The sequence below is a fragment of the Schistocerca serialis genome, chromosome 3 (genome assembly GCF_023864345.2).
Source record: "Schistocerca serialis cubense isolate TAMUIC-IGC-003099 chromosome 3, iqSchSeri2.2, whole genome shotgun sequence".
Classification (NCBI taxonomy): Eukaryota; Metazoa; Arthropoda; class Insecta; order Orthoptera; family Acrididae; genus Schistocerca; species Schistocerca serialis.
Genome location: NC_064640.1, coordinates 188,462,993 through 188,482,589, shown reverse-complemented (window position 1 = coordinate 188,482,589; position 19,597 = coordinate 188,462,993).

Here is a 19,597-nt window from a genome sequence, read left to right as displayed (position 1 = left end):
CAAGGTCTTTGCTTTCCATATTTTGCGTGGAGGAAGTATTGACCAGAACAAGAATAAAAAAGTCAACTAAACATTGGTCTGAAACGCATACTTTAAGAGCTGTGAGCACTTGTTCGTCTTCGCTAGTGTGAAACACATCTCTTCCACTGAACAAGTGCTTATAGCTCTTAAGGGATGCGCTTTAGACCCCATCTTTACTAGACACTTTTTTTCTTGTTTTGATGTAAGGAATCTGCCCCCAAAATTTGTCGTTGTCTTTATGGGACAGCCAGTCTAAATGATCAGGTGGCTAGTGCCGTAAGTCCCGCGAAGCTATTGTGTAATGCGAATGCAGGAGGATCTGCTGAGGACTGACACCAGCTATAGATAGGTTATAATTCGAATCACTATTGGCGAATGATCACTGTTAACAATAATAACCATAAAAATCTGAGATTATTATCCAGAGCAACCTAAAGTGGAGCGACCACACAAACTTAGTTCTAGGAGAGACAGATGCCGGACTGAGAAGGGAATGCAATTTATCTGGAAAGAAAGTAGCTAAAGAAATTGTCTTTCAACCCATTCTTGAGAACATTTCGTCAGGCTGGAACCTTCACCATCACAATGTTAACATGTGAATACGAAAACTGAAGTACCAATTTTCAATACCGTATTAGTTAAACAAGGAGGCCAATGAAAGTTACACAGTTCGTAAGGTACTTTGCCATAGATGTGCACAAAGAAAAAATCGTGCATGTACGTCGCCATTAAGAGTGGTAAATGAAAGTACATTTTCAGCATTCACAACTTTGGTGATACTGTCTCTACCACGCATTAAAATCTCCAATACGTGAACATCGACAATTGAAGTGCCGCCAACTGCTACCTTGCGTAGCGATCAGGTGCTATGGTAGAAATAACACACCCAAGCGATTCAATCATAGGGACGTTCATGTTTACTTCTGTCATTTGCAGTGCTGGCAGGCCGATGATGTCAGCAGCGGAAATCAAAACGTCTTAGTAACAAAATCTGTAAATAACGTTGTACAGGGTGACAATTATTGAAAAAATAAAAAAAAAATAAAAAAATAAAAAAAAAAGCCGGCCGAAGTGGCCGTGCGGTTAAAGGCGCTGCAGTCTGGAACCGCAAGACCGCTACGGTCGCAGGTTCGAATCCTGCCTCGGGCATGGATGTGTGTGATATCCTTAGGTTAGTTAGGTTTAACTAGTTCTAAGTTCTAGGGGACTAATGACCTCAGAAGTTGAGTCCCATAGTGCTCAGAGCCATTTGAACCATTTGAAAAAAAAAAGCACTCCGTCTTCAGGCCACAAGTGGCCCATCGGGTCCATCCGACCGCCGTGTCATCTTCACTTGAGGATGCAGATAGGAGGATCAGCACACCGCTCTCCAGGTCGTTATGATAGTTTTCTTTGACCGGAGCCGCTACTATTCGGTCGAGCAGCTCCTCAGTTGGCATCACGAGGCTGAGTGCACCCCGGAAAATGGCGACAGCACATGGCAGCCTGTGTGGTCACCCACACAAGTGCCGGCCAAGCCCGAGGTGGCCGAGCGATTCTAGGCACTACAGTCTAAGAACCGCGCGACCGCTACGGTCGCAGGTTCGAATCCTGTCTCGGGCATGGATGTGTGTGATGTCCTTAGGTTAGTTAGGTTTAAGTAGTTCTTAAGTTCTAGGGGACTGATGACCTCAGATGTTAAGTCCCATAGTGCTCAGTGCCATTTGAACCATTTTGTGTTGACGGCGGCAGATTAACTTACGACAACACAATGTGAATGCCGTTGTATCGCCTAAAGTAACCTCAGATGCCAATTTATTTGCTTTACAAAAGCTGCACTGTAAATTATCAGACCGCAATTATAACTTTCAAAATTATTTGGAATTACGTTCACTGCACGTTTAAATGTATCTTTCAATAGAAGCAACGCCACATTATTTCTGTTACTTCTTCTACATAAAAATTGTCTATCTCCCTGTAGCTCTTCGTCTTTCAGTCCGATCCATTAGTGTTCATCTTCGAGGCATAGCCTAAAACAAATATAGTTTCCGTATAATAAGGGAAGTCGTAGCTATTCAGAATGAAGAAACTGAAAATTAGAAAGATTTCAGATTTTATGGTCACGGCAGCTAACGAACACAAAGTTTTTTCTATGTACGCTAATAAACTGCTGACGAGAAAGCAGTTGCGGCATTGTAGCTGCCCAGTATGCGTGTGTTTTTGAAAATGAACCATCTGCAACGTTTAAACATGTACGTCCCTAAAATGCAATTTCACGAAACTTTATTATTTTTGTGTATCATTTCTACCATACCATCTGATCGGTACGTGTGGTAGAAGTTGACAGCAATGTGAAAGACAGAGAAAAGCTTTTATTATGTGCGTATGTCTGTTTCCATTTGCCTTTCTTAATGGCTATGTACACACACGGCTCTATTTGTGCACAGCTATGCCAAAGTATCTTTCAAATTATATAAGTTTCTTTGGTTTCCTCGTATAATTAATTTTAAAAATCGGTACTTGATTTTTCCATGCTCACATATTAATATTACGATTGTTCAGTAAAACAGATGCATTATAGTTATCTTCCTTCCTCTACGTCAGTTCTGTGCCTCTCCAGCTCTGAGTCTTTTATTCTGAATTGTTAGCGTTCGCCTTCTAGCCACAACCTAAGGAAAAAAAAATATTTTCCGTGTAACAATGGCAGTCGGGAGTCATAGTTTTTCAAGATTAAGACATTAAAAATTAGGAAGTGGCTTAAAATTTTCTGGAAACTATGGCAAATGACCACAAAGTTACTCTTACAGAAAAGCAAACGAAATAACGACGCCAATATAAAATGGATAGTTATTTAACTATAAGAAACAAAATCATAATAACTTCTGAACGGTTTGCGATTGGACGTTCAAACTGCACGGTTGGCCACGGGGAGAATTAGGAATTAGTACGCGCACGCATGGTCTGGATTAGCGACGAAGCCCACTTTCATTTCAATGGGTTCGTCAACAAGCAAAATTGGCGTATTTAGGGGACCGAGAATCCGTATTTTGCAATAGAGAAGTCTCTTCACACTCAACAAATGACTGAATAATCGGTGCGATATTCCTTCATGGCACGGTGACTACCTAACGGTACGTCAAGGTTTTGGAAGATGATTTCATCCTCATTATCCAAAGTGACCCTGGTCTCGACAAGATGTGGTTCACACAAGACTCAGCTCGACACTGTCGAAGCAGGAGGGTGTTTGACGTGCTGGAGGACCAATTTGGGGACCCAGAGGCCAATGGCATGGGCCGCCATATTCTCCGGAACTGAACACATTCTTCTTTTTGTGGGGCTATACTAAAGACAAGGTGTACAGCAACAACCCTAAAACACTGCTGAGCTGTAAACAGCTATTCAGGAGGTCATCGACAGCATCGATGTTCCGACACTTAAGTGGGTAATGCAGAATTTCGTTATTCTTCTGCGCCAAATCATCGCCAATGTTAGAAGGCATATTGAATGTGTCATAACGTAAATCCGAATATCTGTAGTGACGTTTACATGTTGAGTAAAGTGTGAGCACCTAGTAGTTCGTAGCTAATTTTCCTATAGTTCAATAATTGTCAAGGCAACGGCCTTGCCGCAGTGGATACACCGCCGTTTGTAGTACTTAGCGCGAATTTAGTTGACAAATAACCATAAACAGCCAACAGCTAGTTATTCTCGCTTGCACTGGATTGTTTTCATCTACTGCTAACACCCCACTTACGTGCACACCTACATGATCCCAACTTGTCGCCGGCCGGAGTGACTGTGCGGTTCTAGGCGCTACAGTCTGGAACCGAGCGAGCGCTACGGTCGCAGGTTCGAATCCTGCCTCGGGCATGGATGTGTGTGATGTCCTTAGGTTAGTTAGGTTTAATTAGTTCTAAGTTCTAGGCGACTGATGACCTCAGAAGTTAAGTCGCATAGTGCTCAGAGCCATTTGAACCCAACTTGTCAAAACATGATTTCCGCGGGCTGCCCAGCGTCATTTTCCAAAAATTGTTCAATGGGCTCTGAGCACTATGCGACTTAACATCTAAGGACATCAGTCCCCTAGAACTCGGAACTACTTATCCTAACAAACCTAAGGACATCACACACATCCATGCCCGAGGCAGGATTCGAACCTGCGACCGTAACAGCGGCGCGGTTCCGGACTGAAGCACCTAGAACCGCTCGGCCACACCGGTGTCATTTTTGTCATAAATAGGGGGTACCTAATTAGTGATTAACGCACTCAAAAACAGTTAACGGAAGTTAAAGACTCTGTAAAAGTTGTTTTGAAAATCAACTTAAAAGTTGATCTGTTACGCGAAAAGCTAGCTTCGTTAATTAACGATTAACAGATTAACGGTGTTGTGCCCAGCTATCGTGCTGACTTACGTTGTCCTGCCGGTGTCACTGACTGATAATGTGTACTGACATTCGAAACTGCTATGAGGTCAGATGGGTGGCTCAGAGGTATGTTTCGAAACAAAAGAGATCCTACCAGTACGAGGGCGCCAGCCACGTCAGCATTGCTGCAGGAATTACCTGAGAGCCACCTTCGGGAGTCGATGGATCGGCCGAGGTGACCCTGTAGGCTGGCCACCTGACGTCACGCGACTGGATTTCCTCCTCTGGGGGCATATGAAGCTGCTGGTGTGTGAAACCGTTGACGGAACAGAAGAAGATGTCGTCGCTAGAATTGCCGTCGTTGGTGGTACTATTGCGGACATTCCAGGAATCTTCGAACGGACACGACACACAATGGTCTGCATACAGGCCAATGATCGCACATTCGATCAGTTCCTGTGGATGACACTGCTGTAATTAGCATGCTAAACTGACTTTTGTGTAAATCGTCCATAGCATCAGGTACTGCCGCCAGGGACCATATGTATCATAACTACATATATTTATTCTGCTGTGGTTAACCCCCTGTGTGAATTTGCTCGAAGAACTTCGGAACAATTTGTTTGTGCACATGCTATTGACCATTAAAATTGAAGGACAACGAATGTGACGTGCAGCAAACGTCGAACTACATGCTTGCAAATTGACTAGAGTTTCAGAGCAACTGTACACAGTAGGTTGGTCTAACGCTATCCACATTCTGCAAGGAAAGATTGCGCAGCGTGCTTTTCATTCGTAAATCACGTTTGAAAGTAGTTTGTGAGAAGATTGTGTTATGCCTCGTGTAGGATGGTTAAACATCTTCCAGCAAGTGTCGGAATACGTCAGCGCCAGGATTGCGTTCTATTGAGAATACGATTCATCAGTCTGGGATATTGCTGCCCTATTTAGAAACGACTGTCAAAGGATCTCAATGAAGCCACGCTCCCAGCGAGCGAGAGCTGAGACAAATTTTTGCCTGGCCGTGCAGGAACGTACAGCCTCGTCATTTACCTCGAGTCATGAAGTGGATTTGTCTGCACCAAGACAAGTAGCGACACAGAGTGTGCGTGTGCGTCACGATCTGTCAACACGCCGTCCACTCTTTCGGTTTTCCTCGACGTTGCAACAGAGAGGGGTACTGGTGGGATAGCTGGCTGATCCTAACAACCGAGAAATAGGTCTACTGTTATTTCGTTCAGCTGTTTTTTTTTTTTCAGTAGAATGAAACAACCACCAAATGAAACTAGTCTCTTGGTCACGTCAGCCACATGAATCCTTATCACTAACTCTCTGGGTTTGAGTGGTTTCGCTTAATGTGACGTGCTTCTAACAGTTACATCTCCTATGAGAATGCTTTTCAGTCAGTCTCTGCGTTCGAGTGATTTATCATCTTCTTTTTCAGACTTCCTCCGTCCGGGGCCGACGACGTCACTGACCGCCGGCAGACGTCGACGGCCAGGATATACGCGGTACAAGCAGGTGGCGTGGCCACCGGTGAACTGCCGAGATGTTCGGACGGGGCTAGCTGGCCACCTCCTCGTGACGGATGATACCCTGGTAGACACACACCTCTTCAGTGAAACGGAATGCAAAAACAGTCGCTAAAAGTTGGCAATGTTCCTTTCTTCTTCATGTACCCCCAAGGAAGTTATTATGCTCAACTTTGTGCCGCCAACGATATAGCACCACAATCCAGAACAACAATGCACACTGAAGCGGCAATGAAAATAGTATGAGCATGCGTAATTAAATGTTGAGATATGTGAACAGGCAGAATACGGCACTGCGATCGGCAACTCCTGTATAAGATAATAAGTGTCTGATGCTATTGTTAGATCGGTTACTGCCTGTACAATGGCAGGTTATCAAGATTTAAATGAGTTTGAAACGTGGTGTTACAGTCGAGCGATGGGACACAGCAGCTCCGAGACAATGTTGAAGTACGACCATTTAACGAGTGTACCGTGAATATCAGGAATTCGGTAAAACATAAAATATCCGAAATCGCTGCGGCCGGAAAAAGATCCTGCAACCGACAAATGAAGAGAATCGTTCGTGACAGAAGTGTAATCCTTCCGCAAATTGCTGCAGATTTCAGTGCTGGGCCATCAAAAAGTGTCAGCGAGCGAACCATTCAATGAAACATCATCGATATGGGTTTTTGGAGCTGAAGGTCCACTCGTGCACCCTTGATGACCGCACGACACAAAGCCTTACGCCTCTCGGACGAGTCTCGTTTCAAATTGCACATGTACGGGTATGGAGACAACCTCATGAATCCATGAGCCCTGAATGTCAACAGGGGCGTGTTCAAGCTGGTGGAGGCTCTGTAATGGTGTGGGGAGTGTGTAACTGGAGTGATATGAGACCCCTGACGCGTCTAGGTACGACTCTGACAAGTGACACGTGCGTAAGTAACCTGTCTGCCCACTTGCATCCATTCATGTCTATTGTGCATTCCGACGGACTTGGATAATTGCAGCAGGACAATGCGACACCTCACACGTCCAGAATTGCCATAGAGTGGCTCCAGGAACACTCCTCTGAGTTTAAACACTTCCGGTGGCCACCAAACCTCCCAGACAAGAACATTATTGTGCATATCCGGGATACTTTACAATGTGCTGTTGATAAGAGATCTCCACCCTCGCGTACTCTTACGGATTTATGGACATCCCTGCAGGATTCATGGTGTCAGTTCCCTCCAGCACTACTTCAGACATTAGTCGAGTCCATGCCGCGTCGCGTTGCGGCATTTCTACGTGTGCGCGGGGCCCTACACGATATTAGGCAGGTGTACCAGTTTCTTTGGCGCTTCAGTGTATTTATTAGTTTTAAATGGCCAGAAAAGAATTTCTCTATTCAATATATAATTGAATTCATTCGTATAGAGCTTATTTTAACTTTCGTGCACCCTATCCCCCCGTGCTTTCTTTACATAGTCCCAGGGTAGAGCTACGTACCGATTCAGAAGAGTGGGTAGCTCAGTCATCGGGTTTCAGTTGAAAGAACGAATAAAATCCGTGACTCAGACGACAGAAAAACTATAGACTGGTTTCACTTGGAAAGAAGGAAGGAATAACCCAATGAGTATGCAAAATTGTGTCGACTGTTTTCATTTACTTGCTTCCAAAAACTGGTTTCACTCGAAAGAAATGAATGAATGAATACTCCAACCGATATGTAAAACTACAACCGACTGAATCGATTGTTTTCATTCAGTTACTCAGACACGTGAAACTACAACCGAATGTGTCGACTGTTTTCCAGCAAGCGACTGAATTGTGTCCATTTGGTTGTTCGCAGAGAGAGGTGCGTCGACAGTGCGGCCCCCAACAACACTGGACACATAAGTAACCCGGTTCTGCGTTCATCACGATAGACTTCTAGGTCAGTGTTGGCTCCGAGGAGAATGAACGTTGCAAAATCGCGTTCGTCATCGTTATACGGGCCTATCACCTGACGGAATGGTATGGGGGAGGCAACACGGTATCTCTGGTTCCCATAGCCAATAATTTGGACAGCAGTCGTCACATCTGAGACAAACAGAATGTGAAAGGTTGTACTGAATAATTCAGGCAATGTTGGAAAAGTAGAAAATTTTAGTGACTGGGGTAAAAATCACAAAGGGGGTCCCACAGGTTTCAATTTCGGGTCAATTCCTACTCCTTATATATGTGAATGACCTTCCACTTAACATTCAACAAGCAAACTTGATTCTTTTTGCAGGCGATCCTGTTATAACAACTCTCGTTAGACAGAATGCAGCAGAAGAGTTATTAAATGACATTTTCCAAAGAGTTATTAAGAGGTTCTCTGAAAATGGACTCTCCTTAAATTTTGAAAAAAAAAAACAACCATACATTCAGTTCCATACAACTGATGTAGCACATGAGCTAAGTAGTGTACAGTGCTCCAAATTTTTGGGTGTACATACTGATGAAACTTGAACTGAAAGAAGCGTATTACGGAGTTTCCCATATAATTAAGTTCAACTACTTTTAGTCTTCGTGTAACTGCTAATCTTCGATAAAAAAGTATCAACTGTCATATTTTGCGTATTTGCGCTCAATAATGTTGTGCGGAACAATTTCTTGTTGTAACATTTCACTTAGAAAGGAAGTATTGATTGCACAAAGGCGAGCAGTAAGAATAGGTGGTGTTCACCCACAGAAGTCATGCAGGCACCTTTTCAAGGAGCTAGGCATTTTAACTGCGCCATCACAATACGTATTGTCGCTTGTGAAATTCGTCATACATAATCCGACACAGTTTGAGAAGAACTGTGATGTAAATACCTACAACACTAGACGGAATAATGATCTTCATTACCTACTGTTATAGCCACCAGCGAATCTGAGAAGAGTTCAATACGATGGAATAAAAATTTTTCATCACTTTCCGAATGACATAAAATGTTTGGCAGGTAGCGAAGCATGGTTTAAATCTAATTTTCTCCGGGACAACTCCTTTTCATTGACGAATTTCTACTTAAAAACTGGTAGAACAAATAATTAAGTGTAGTTGCAGGAATAGGAATAAATTGTTAATGTGTTCACTAATATTAACACTAATCATGTCTACATATACTGTAAACTGAGTCGTTCCACATCATTTCGATAAAACAATCGTTCAAATTATCTATGGAATATGTCACTAGTTAACTGACTTGTAAGTTTGGTGACAGTGCCCTATCTTCTACATCTTCGCGACGGTAGCTTTCAACCTGATGTTCCCCTCTGTGCTCCGTCCTGCCACGATGCAGAGCGTGTCCTGTCCAGCACGTTCTCCAGATCTGCAGGGAAAAATCTGGTCGAGGGCTGCCGAGATACTGGCAAACCAAAACTCGTTACCCATTACGACTGAAGCAGCACGGAATGATATACCCGTATCTGTGCTGCAGGCTCGCTCAATTCGACTCGACTCACGGCCGGGTGAGAGCTACACTCCTGGAAATGGAAAAAAGAACACGTTGACACCGGTGTGTCAGACCCACCATACTTGCTCCGGACACTGCGAGAGGGCTGTACAAGCAATGATCACACGCACGGCACAGCGGACACACCAGGAACCGCGGTGTTGGCCGTCGAATGGCGCTAGCTGCGCAGCATTTGTGCACCGCCGCCGTCAGTGTCAGCCAGTTTGCCGTGGCATACGGAGCTCCATCGCAGTCTTTAACACTGGTAGCATGCCGCGACAGCGTGGACGTGAACCGTATGTGCAGTTGACGGACTTTGAGCGAGGGCGTATAGTGGGCATGCGGGAGGCCGGGTGGACGTACCGCCGAATTGCTCAACACGTGGGGCGTGAGGTCTCCACAGTACATCGATGTTGTCGCCAGTGGTCGGCGGAAGGTGCACGTGCCCGTCGACCTGGGACCGGACCGCAGCGACGCACGGATGCACGCCAAGACCGTAGGATCCTACGCAGTGCCGTAGGGGACCGCACCGCCACTTCCCAGCAAATTAGGGACACTGTTGCTCCTGGGGTATCGGCGAGGACCATTCGCAACCGTCTCCATGAAGCTGGGCTACGGTCCCGCACACCGTTAGGCCGTCTTCCGCTCACGCCCCAACGTCGTGCAGCCCGCCTCCAGTGGTGTCGCGACAGGCGTGAATGGAGGGACGAATGGAGACGTGTCGTCTTCAGCGATGAGAGTCGCTTCTGCCTTGGTCCCAATGATGGTCGTATGCGTGTTTGGCGCCGTGCAGGTGAGCGCCACAATCAGGACTGCATACGACCGAGGCACACAGGGCCAACACCCGGCATCATGGTGTGGGGAGCGATCTCCTACACTGGCCGTACACCACTGGTGATCGTCGAGGGGACACTGAATAGTGCACGGTACATCCAAACCGTCATCGAACCCATCGTTCTACCATTCCTAGACCGGCAAGGGAACTTGCTGTTCCAACAGGACAATGCACGTCCGCATGTATCCCGTGCCACCCAACGTGCTCTAGAAGGTGTAAGTCAACTACCCTGGCCAGCAAGATCTCCGGATCTGTCCCCCATTGAGCATGTTTGGGACTGGATGAAGCGTAGTCTCACGCGGTCTGCACGTCCAGCACGAACGCTGGTCCAACTGAGGCGCCAGGTGGAAATGGCATGGCAAGCCGTTCCACAGGACTACATCCAGCATCTCTACGATCGTCTCCATGGGAGAATAGCAGCCTGCATTGCTGCGAAAGGTGGATATACACTGTACTAGTGCCGACATTGTGCATGCTCTGTTGCCTGTGTCTATGTGCCTGTGGTTCTGTCAGTGTGATCATGTGATGTATCTGACCCCAGGAATGTGTCAATCAAGTTTCCCCTTCCTGGGACAATGAATTCACGGTGTTCTTATTTCAATTTCCAGGAGTGTATTTGAGATGCCAAAGGTGGCAGCGCTGAGCACTAAATGTCGCACCTTGTATACCCACAAATCACTTACATATTAAATCAGGTACTGTGTTCGCAAGAATAAGTAAAATACCGTCTTTTGCTATCTTTCCTGGTGTTGTAGTTTTAATGGCCACCCGTGTAGAAGTAAACTGAGTATAAAAGGATGGAATACTCGGAACTTAGTGATGTTCGACGACGTGGCGAGCCTTAAGATATGGGAGGGCGTTTAATTAAATTCTAGAGTGCGGCGGCATTGCCCAGCAGGCAGCCGTGGCGGCCAAAGGGCGCCTGACAAAGGGTGCCCCGCGGTGACGCGCACAATGGAGCAGGATGCAGCATGCAGCCTGCACTTCGCTGTATTAGTCCCTCTACTTCTATTAACTTCATCCCACGCACCTTTGTTATTGGACGCCAGCTGCGAGATGCTTATATCACTGCATTGCGGTACAATCGTCACCTATTGTAGATCCTTACCATTGGAATTTTACAAGAGGTGCCCTCTGTGTTTTCACACCTTCCACTAAAGAAACTGGCCCCCCTAGCGCGTAGCGCACGGTGGAATTCGCAAATCCGTTCTAACAAAAGCCGTTTCTGCTTCACTGAGCTTATTCTGGAGCGCTGACATTTAGCAATTATGCACGCTTTCATTACACACCTCCGCAAATGCTGTAGGAGTGCTTGGCGATGTACGCGTTTCAAAAGGAATTTTCGGCATTTACAGTTAACAAAGGCTCTGTGAAGACACAAATATCAAACAAGTTGACCATTTCGAATAGTTAGTAGAGAATAATTAGGTGGACATGGGCAGCTGCTGTTATGTTATCAGTTACGTAAGTAATTCATGAATGATGAAATTTTACTTGTGTGTGATCAGAGACTGCTGCGCCAGAACCTGTTCTGGCTAAAAACATAATAATCAAATTTCATTTTTTTTTTAGTTTCACGCTCTCATGTTAGTCGTGGTAGCTAATAGGTTTCATATATTTAAAAAAATCCACTGGAGCTTTTATATTTAGTGAACGTAACATACTGTAACTTCCGTACAGGTAATAAAAGTAATTTTCTGTGCATTCAAGAGATGAAAATAGCGAAGGGCATTGTTTTATTCCATAATTAGTTACAGTAATAATACCATGTTCCATATCTAACAAGCCAGATCAGTCTTATATAAAAATAGTTTGCAAATTAAAGATCGTACGTCCACAGCAGGAAATCTTTCAGTGTTGTGCGTATCCCCACATAAAAGGTCAAAGTGCGTAAAGTTAAAATATTTTCAACTGCAGAATCTAATAGTGAAAATCTGGTTCAGAGTCTGTGGTTGATACCGAAAACTATTCTCTAATGTTTCAGCCTTCTGCTGCGGCATCTTCAGAGATGAAAACAGTGGTAATTGTGTAGAATGATAAACTCAAGAGGCCCCGAATTCTTGTCATTATGTAGGTATACTCGCATTATTGACTCTGAGATTCGACATAATTCTCAATTATTACGAATCGATCATTAGAATTTCTCTTCTTGTTCAAATTTCTCATCTACATATAAATATTTTTAAAATTTTGTGTGGCTCCCACTTCTTTACTGTTAAAATTATTATGACGTTTACAAATTTCTACCGCCACTCTATACAAGCACGCAACATAAATTCGTTGTCTTGGATAAAAAGTTGGCCTCATGAAATCTTAGCTCACGCTCTTTACACCGTAAAGCATATTCCGCTTCAGAGCTGCTGCTTGTCATCTCTGAAGATGTCCTCTGCAGACGATAACGAAACGTTAGTAGATAGTTTTATGCATGTAGCACGATCTTTCTGTGCGGATGTTTTAAAGTAAGTACCAATTGTGAACGTCTTAACTCTGATGATACTCCACAAGCCACGTTGAGATTTGTGGCGGATAATGCTTCTTATTTGACTATCATTTCCCCCTTTTCCGTTCCAATTTCGAATGGTGCCTGGAGGCAACGTTTTGTATGTCTCCATATGAGACTGAATTTTTCTAAGAAATTAACGTATTGCCCGAATCTTCTTGGAGGGTATGCTCACATTATCTTAACTCTAATCCTATCCGTAATGCAGAACGCCTCTCGTTTAGCGTAGGCCACTGCATCACAATGAGCATTAATGTAACACTGTGGCAATTACGGAAAGAACTCTTCACGAAAAGCGCCGCTCTACTAAGGAGCTATTATATCTCCTCTCCCAGCTTGATAAGCAATATTTAACACATCGTTCGAATGAGTGTTTTGCAAGCCACTTGTTTTGTGGATTAATTAGATGCCCTTAGAATTTTTCCAAAGAATCTCAGCTTAGGCTGTATTTTTTACAACTAGTTTCATGCGGTCGTTTCACTTTATGTCGCTCCAGTTAGTTGCGCCTAGTAATTTTACGTTTATTACTTTTTCCAGCGATTTATTGCCAATATTTCAGTCGATCAGTAATGGACCTATCCTCTTCCTATTTGCGTCGTGGATCAGCTACCAGTCCGAGCATCAGACGGTGATCCTCCGCATTTCGCCAGTTATACGGCATTTGCAACTTACAGACTCGAAAAGCTTCCGAGGATATCTATTGTATCATCAAGTGAAAACGAAAAACAACTGTCTATTATTTCGAAAGTAATAGCCATAACTGTTGATATATTTTTTGAAAAATTTCTTGATGCCTTCAGCTTCCATTCTCTTTATTTCATGTACGATTGTATGGTTCAAATGGCTCTGAGCACTACGGGACTTCACTTCTGAGGTCATCAGTCCCCTAGAACTTAGAACTACTTAAACCTAACTAACCTAAGGACATCACACACATCCATGCCCGAGGCAGGATTCGAATCTGCGACCGTAGCGGTCGCGCGGTTCCAGACTGAAGCGCCTAGAACCGCTCGGCCACTTCGGCCTGCGTACGATTGTACAATTTCTGCGTTCGACCATTTTCAAATAATTAAAACAGATGTATCATACAATGGATACATTAGTGACACTTGTGATTTTAATGTAGGGACAAGTCATATCTGAAGATATACTAGGCGCATATTATGGATGATTTTTTAATAGTAAATTATGTCGTGTACGTCGTTGCTCCTATGACACCATGCTATGCTCATAAAATAAATCCGAGACGTTCTCGCTATTTTAGGAACAGTCGTTGAAAAGCTCTTATATATAAGGTCGATGATTTAACGTACTTAACACTAGGAAGATTATAATTATTTTACAGAAATTTGCAACTTAACCTGCTTATGCTTCTGTTCTCAGTTACATTTAACTATCGTTCGCCATTAGTGTAAATATAACTGTATGTAATTTCTTTAAAATAACTTGTAAATATTTGTTCTGTTACTGTGGGAGTACGTCATTTTTGAATAGGTGGTGCAAAGATCTTATATATGAAATCTATCACAGTACTCTAATGAAACAGTACTGAGAACTACGAGAGTCGACTAAAACTGCTTTATGGCTGCGTGATGTTTCGCATTAGTCATATTCATTGAGTGAAGCGAAAGTTTTACATTCTATGATTCTGTAATGCTTCACCGTAGAACTGGTAGGAAGTTGTCTAGGAATTTCCCATTTCGCAGGTCTTTTTGCTCATTTAAAACTCTGCCTGACTGATCTATTACGTGGAAGTAAATTTCAGTTTCTTCCATTACATCCATGACAACTTTCTGTGACTTATGTAATATTTGAAATCATCCGTCTATATTAGGTATTTCGTCGTTTGTGTCTTTTAAATGTGCAGCAAATGTAGATGAGTTATTGTCGCTTATAGTCACGTGTTCTTTAAATCGTGTACTAACTTTTCTTCCTGCTTGTCCAATATAAAATTTTAGGCATTTTCACAGTTAATTTTTTAGATTCCTAGTTTTAAAACGGTTCTGATTTATGTGGTATGCGTCTCAATAATCGTTGTAGATTCTTAGTGGTTTTGTAACTGGTGTATAATTTTGTATTCTTGGAACATTGAGTGATTTGTCGGAAATACTACCTAGATGTGGCCATACTTTTATTCCACTGTGAAGCAAGACGTTAATGCCTTCGTGGAAAAACGTCTGCGATTTGGAAAACCGCCCATTATATGTTCCGAGAACATTAGCAGCCCAGTAACACCACCTTCGGGTACTCCTGGAGTAACTTTTATATCTGACGATTCCGTCCTGTTAAGAACGGCGTGTTGCCTTCTATCCGCTGGGAAGTCCTGATATAGCCACAACGCTGGTTCGATAGTCACTCCAGAGAATTAACAAGCTGACTCTTGTCGTAGTGGATAACGAGACGGTGCTACGGCAGTCTCGGAGGTGCAAGCGAAGCGGCTGTTAGTGGCTGCGTGGGCGCTTCATGCCTTGAGGGTCGGGCTACGTCAAGGTACCGAAAACATTAAGGGAATAATACAGGCGCGGCCTTTTGCAGGACAATGGATACAGCTTGTTTCTGCGGACCATGATACTCGCATTCTGGCCAGACCCAAGAGTTGTCATTTTACCGATATTGGTATTCTCAGCTCCCGCGGCGCTCGAGTCAACTTACGACTGCAACCGAGCCAAATTGTCTTTAACAGGATGTACGACCAAGAGTCTATCGATTATTATTTAGAGATAATAATTTAAGTAGCAGCCAAGTTACCATCGAGTTTGTGCTGGACTGGGATTTTGTTAACTCGATATAAAACAAAATACTAGAAAAGAATGGACACGAAAATGAAAAAAGTCATACTTCTTGCAGCCAGCTCATTGTCTTCATCTTCTTCTTTTTTTCTTCGCCTTTTCCCTCTTTACTACAGTGTCGGCACTGTTATGCGGGTTTTGGCAGCTGGTGGCCGATTACCATTACTGGCGCCACCACTCCTCCTAGGAAGGAATCTGTGTAGCCATCTGTCTGCATCTAGTGTAGATCTCATGTACAAATGCGGAAACGTTTTCTGAGTGTTTGTGTAAAGTGTAACTGAGGCGGAAAGCGGGTACCTGCTTTGCATTTAGCTATCTGGATGTGGAAAACCGCCTAAAAACCACATCCAGACTAGCCGGCTCACCTTGTCGCTAATCCACGAGGCTGATTTGAACCGCTGCTAGCTCGTCTACGGTGTCGCAGAAGCGTACTGTATTTTACTTTATTTTTATTTTATTTGTTATTAAATAATGATTCATATTAGTTTAGTATAATTTCCATTTGACAAAAACGTACAATTTAAATGAAAGTGAGAAAACAAAAATTTTCTGTTAAGAAGATGCGAACCAGAGACTCTTATATTAACAAATTATGGTATTATCCTTTTTTCTTTTTTTTTTTTGGTGACAGCTTTTCGCTTGATTAGCAAACAATATACACTCCTGGAAATTGAAATAAGAACACCGTGAATTCATTGTCCCATGAAGGGGAAACTTTATTGACACATTCCTGGGGTCAGATACATCACATGATCACACTGACAGAACCACAGGCACATAGACACAGGCAACAGAGCATGCACAATGTCGGCACTAGTACAGTGTATATCCACCTTTCGCAGCAATGCAGGCTGCTATTCTCCCATGGAGACCATCGTAGGGATGCTGGATGTAGTCCTGTGGAACGGCTTGCCATGCCATTTCCACCTGGCGCCTCAGTTGGACCAGCGTTAGTGCTTGACGTGCAGACCGCGTGAGACGACGCTTCATCCAGTCCCAAACATGCTCAATGGGGGACAGATCCGGAGATCTTGCTGGCCAGGGTAGTTGACTTACACCTTCTAGAGCACGTTGGATGGCACGGGATACATGCGGACGTGCATTGTCCTGTTGGAACAGCAAGTTCCCTTGCCGGTCTAGGAATGGTAGAACGATGGGTTCGATGACGGTTTGGATGTACCGTGCACTATTCAGTGTCCCCTCGACGATCACCAGTGGTGTACGGCCAGTGTAGGAGATCGCTCCCCACACCATGATGCCGGGTGTTGGCCCTGTGTGCCTCGGTCGTATGCAGTCCTGATTGTGGCGCTCACCTGCACGGCGCCAAACACGCATACGACCATCATTGGCACCAAGGCAGAAGCGACTCTCATCGCTGAAGACGACACGTCTCCATTCGTCCCTCCATTCACGCCTGTCGCGACACCACTGGAGGCGGGCTGCACGATGTTGGGGCGTGAGCGGAAGACGGCCTAACGGTGTGCGGGACCGTAGCCCAGCTTCATGGAGACGGTTGCGAATGGTTCTCGCCGATACCCCAGGAGCAACAGTGTCCCTAATTTGCTGGGAAGTGGCGGTGCGGTCTCCTACGGCACTGCGTAGGATCCTACGGTCTTGGCGTGCATCCGTGCGTCGCTGCGGTCCGGTCCCAGGTCGACGGGCACGTGCACCTTCCGCCGACCACTGGCGACAACATCGATGTACTGTGGAGACCTCACGCCCCACGTGTTGAGCAATTCGGCGGTACGTCCACCCGGCCTCCCGCATGCCCACTATACGCCCTCGCTCAAAGTCCGTCAACTGCACATACGGTTCACGTCCACGCTGTCGCGGCATGCTACCAGTGTTAAAGACTGCGATGGAGCTCCGTATGCCACGGCAAACTGGCTGACACTGACGGCGGCGGTGCACAAATGCTGCGCAGCTAGCGCCATTCGACGGCCAACACCGCGGTTCCTGGTGTGTCCGCTGTGCCGTGCGTGTGATCATTGCTTGTACAGCCCTCTCGCAGTGTCCGGAGCAAGTATGGTGGGTCTGACACACCGGTGTCAATGTGTTCTTTTTTCCATTTCCAGGAGTGTAGAACAGATATGTCTTCGCGGAATACATTCTTTTTCAACTGTCCCTTTGCAGAGTCAGATCATATCCCTCCAGAACCAACTTCTCTTAACCAGTACTACCTAGATGCGGAAGGGGGCCCTTGAATACACATTTTAGTAATTAGCGAAGGTTTGACGATGTCTGGAAATAGATTGCAGTTGATCGTGTCGTTCCTTCAAGAACTTCCAAAACTCCAGCACCTATTTTAGACTGTCCAGAGAGAGATAGTACACAGAAAGTTCTGGGATCCAGGTAATCACATGTGTCTTTGATTGGGGAAAGTAGGCCGTAACAGGGCGACGTTACAGGGCGATTGTGTGGGGCGGCACTCAGAGATAGAAGGCAAGCATCTTCCGAATTAGAAGCCACACATCTGCGGAAGGTCCACATTCAAGGCGACGTTCATTCGTGTCTATCACACGACACCGCATGCACATTGGAGTGTCAGCTAAAGCAATGTTGTGCAGTCTTCGTCTAGTCAAAAATTTTCGTTGACAAAGAGGTATCAGGTGGCGGAGACATCCGTCGTAAAATATCTTTGGTGGAATGCTCTCGGTAATGGAGGCCACGCCACTCCTAGGTGGCTTGTTTCAACCACATTACGAGGATATTTCGTTATCTGCTGGCCGTGTATATCACCCTGCTACCATCTGGGAGATTCAGAGTGTGTACCAGTTTTCGACGTCTTTCTTGTCGTTCAGAGGTATTGTGGTGCATGGATGGAAGTTCTTCGCTGATCCTGTCCTGGCATCTCGTTCGCATCACAGCACTTTCAAGTCTATGGCGGTCAAGGGTCTTCGTTTTCGAGTGATGGAACTCCGTCTGGCGATCGGGGGATGGTGTGAATGCCGTAAGTTCTCGGTGAAGCGTATAACAGAAATTCGTCGTTTGTCGGTGCCAGAGAAATCTTTCTCTGATGTAACCAACCAGCGCACGTTGTAAAGCCGATTTGACAATTCCAGCCACCATTGAAGCATTGACAGATACCGCAACAATCGACGTTCGCATGAGGTCCACGATGTGTTGCCTGCATTTCTGCTACTCTACGAGTGCCACATTGGGTTTAAATAACCCCCTACTTCTCCACACCATCTGCCACCGAAGGTTGACCATTCATATGTATGTGCTGTAGTCTGAGAAAGTCGTGGGCCAGCGCTCTGCTGCTAGAACCGCCTCAGCAAGGTCAGAGGAGACGTAGATGCGATCGAGTCTGCTGGTGGAATGACTGGTCACATAAGTATAGCCAGGGCGGTAACCATGTAATACTTTCCAAGTATGAGAAAGATGTAGGTGTTGTACTAATAGACACAAAAAATGGTTCAAATGGCTCTGAGCACTATGGGACTCAACTGCTGAGGTCATTAGTCCCCTAGAACTTAGAACTAGTTAAACCTAACTAACCTAAGGACATCACAAACATCCATGCCCGAGGCAGGATTCGAACCTGCGACCGTAGCGGTCTTGCGGATCCAGACTGCAGCGCCTTTAACCGCACGGCCACTTCGGCCGGCACTAATAGACACAGTTTGGTGCACAGAATGTAGTTTGGTCGTGGTCCTTCTGAGACAGCAGGCTATTAAAATCTCCACCAATAATGATGTGGTTATAGCGACCCAAGAAGAGAGGTGTAAGTTCTTCCGCATAAATCCGTGACTCGTCTCGCCTTTTATCTGTCACAGAAGGGGCTTAAACGTTAGCAGCTCTAGTCTCCTGTGTATTTAACGCCAATCCTAGAGCCGATGGCAAATTTATCATACTAGTTACCTCTATTCCATTTCGCACAAGGGAAGCCGTTCCAATACCGCCCGTCGCAGCAGGAGTGGCGTAAGCAGTAAACCCATAGAAGTCTGGGAGGGTGAGATTGATGGAGGCTATCTTATATGCTTGGATCTGGTCTGCAGGCAGTAGGACGTTCATAACAACAGTGAGAGGAGGGGTAACTACAGCACCAGATTAACCAAACCGATCCACCCCTCGACTGTACAACACATACTAACCTTCCTGTGCTGCCAAGGCAATAGTCGCCTGTGCAGTGTCGGCCAAGATTC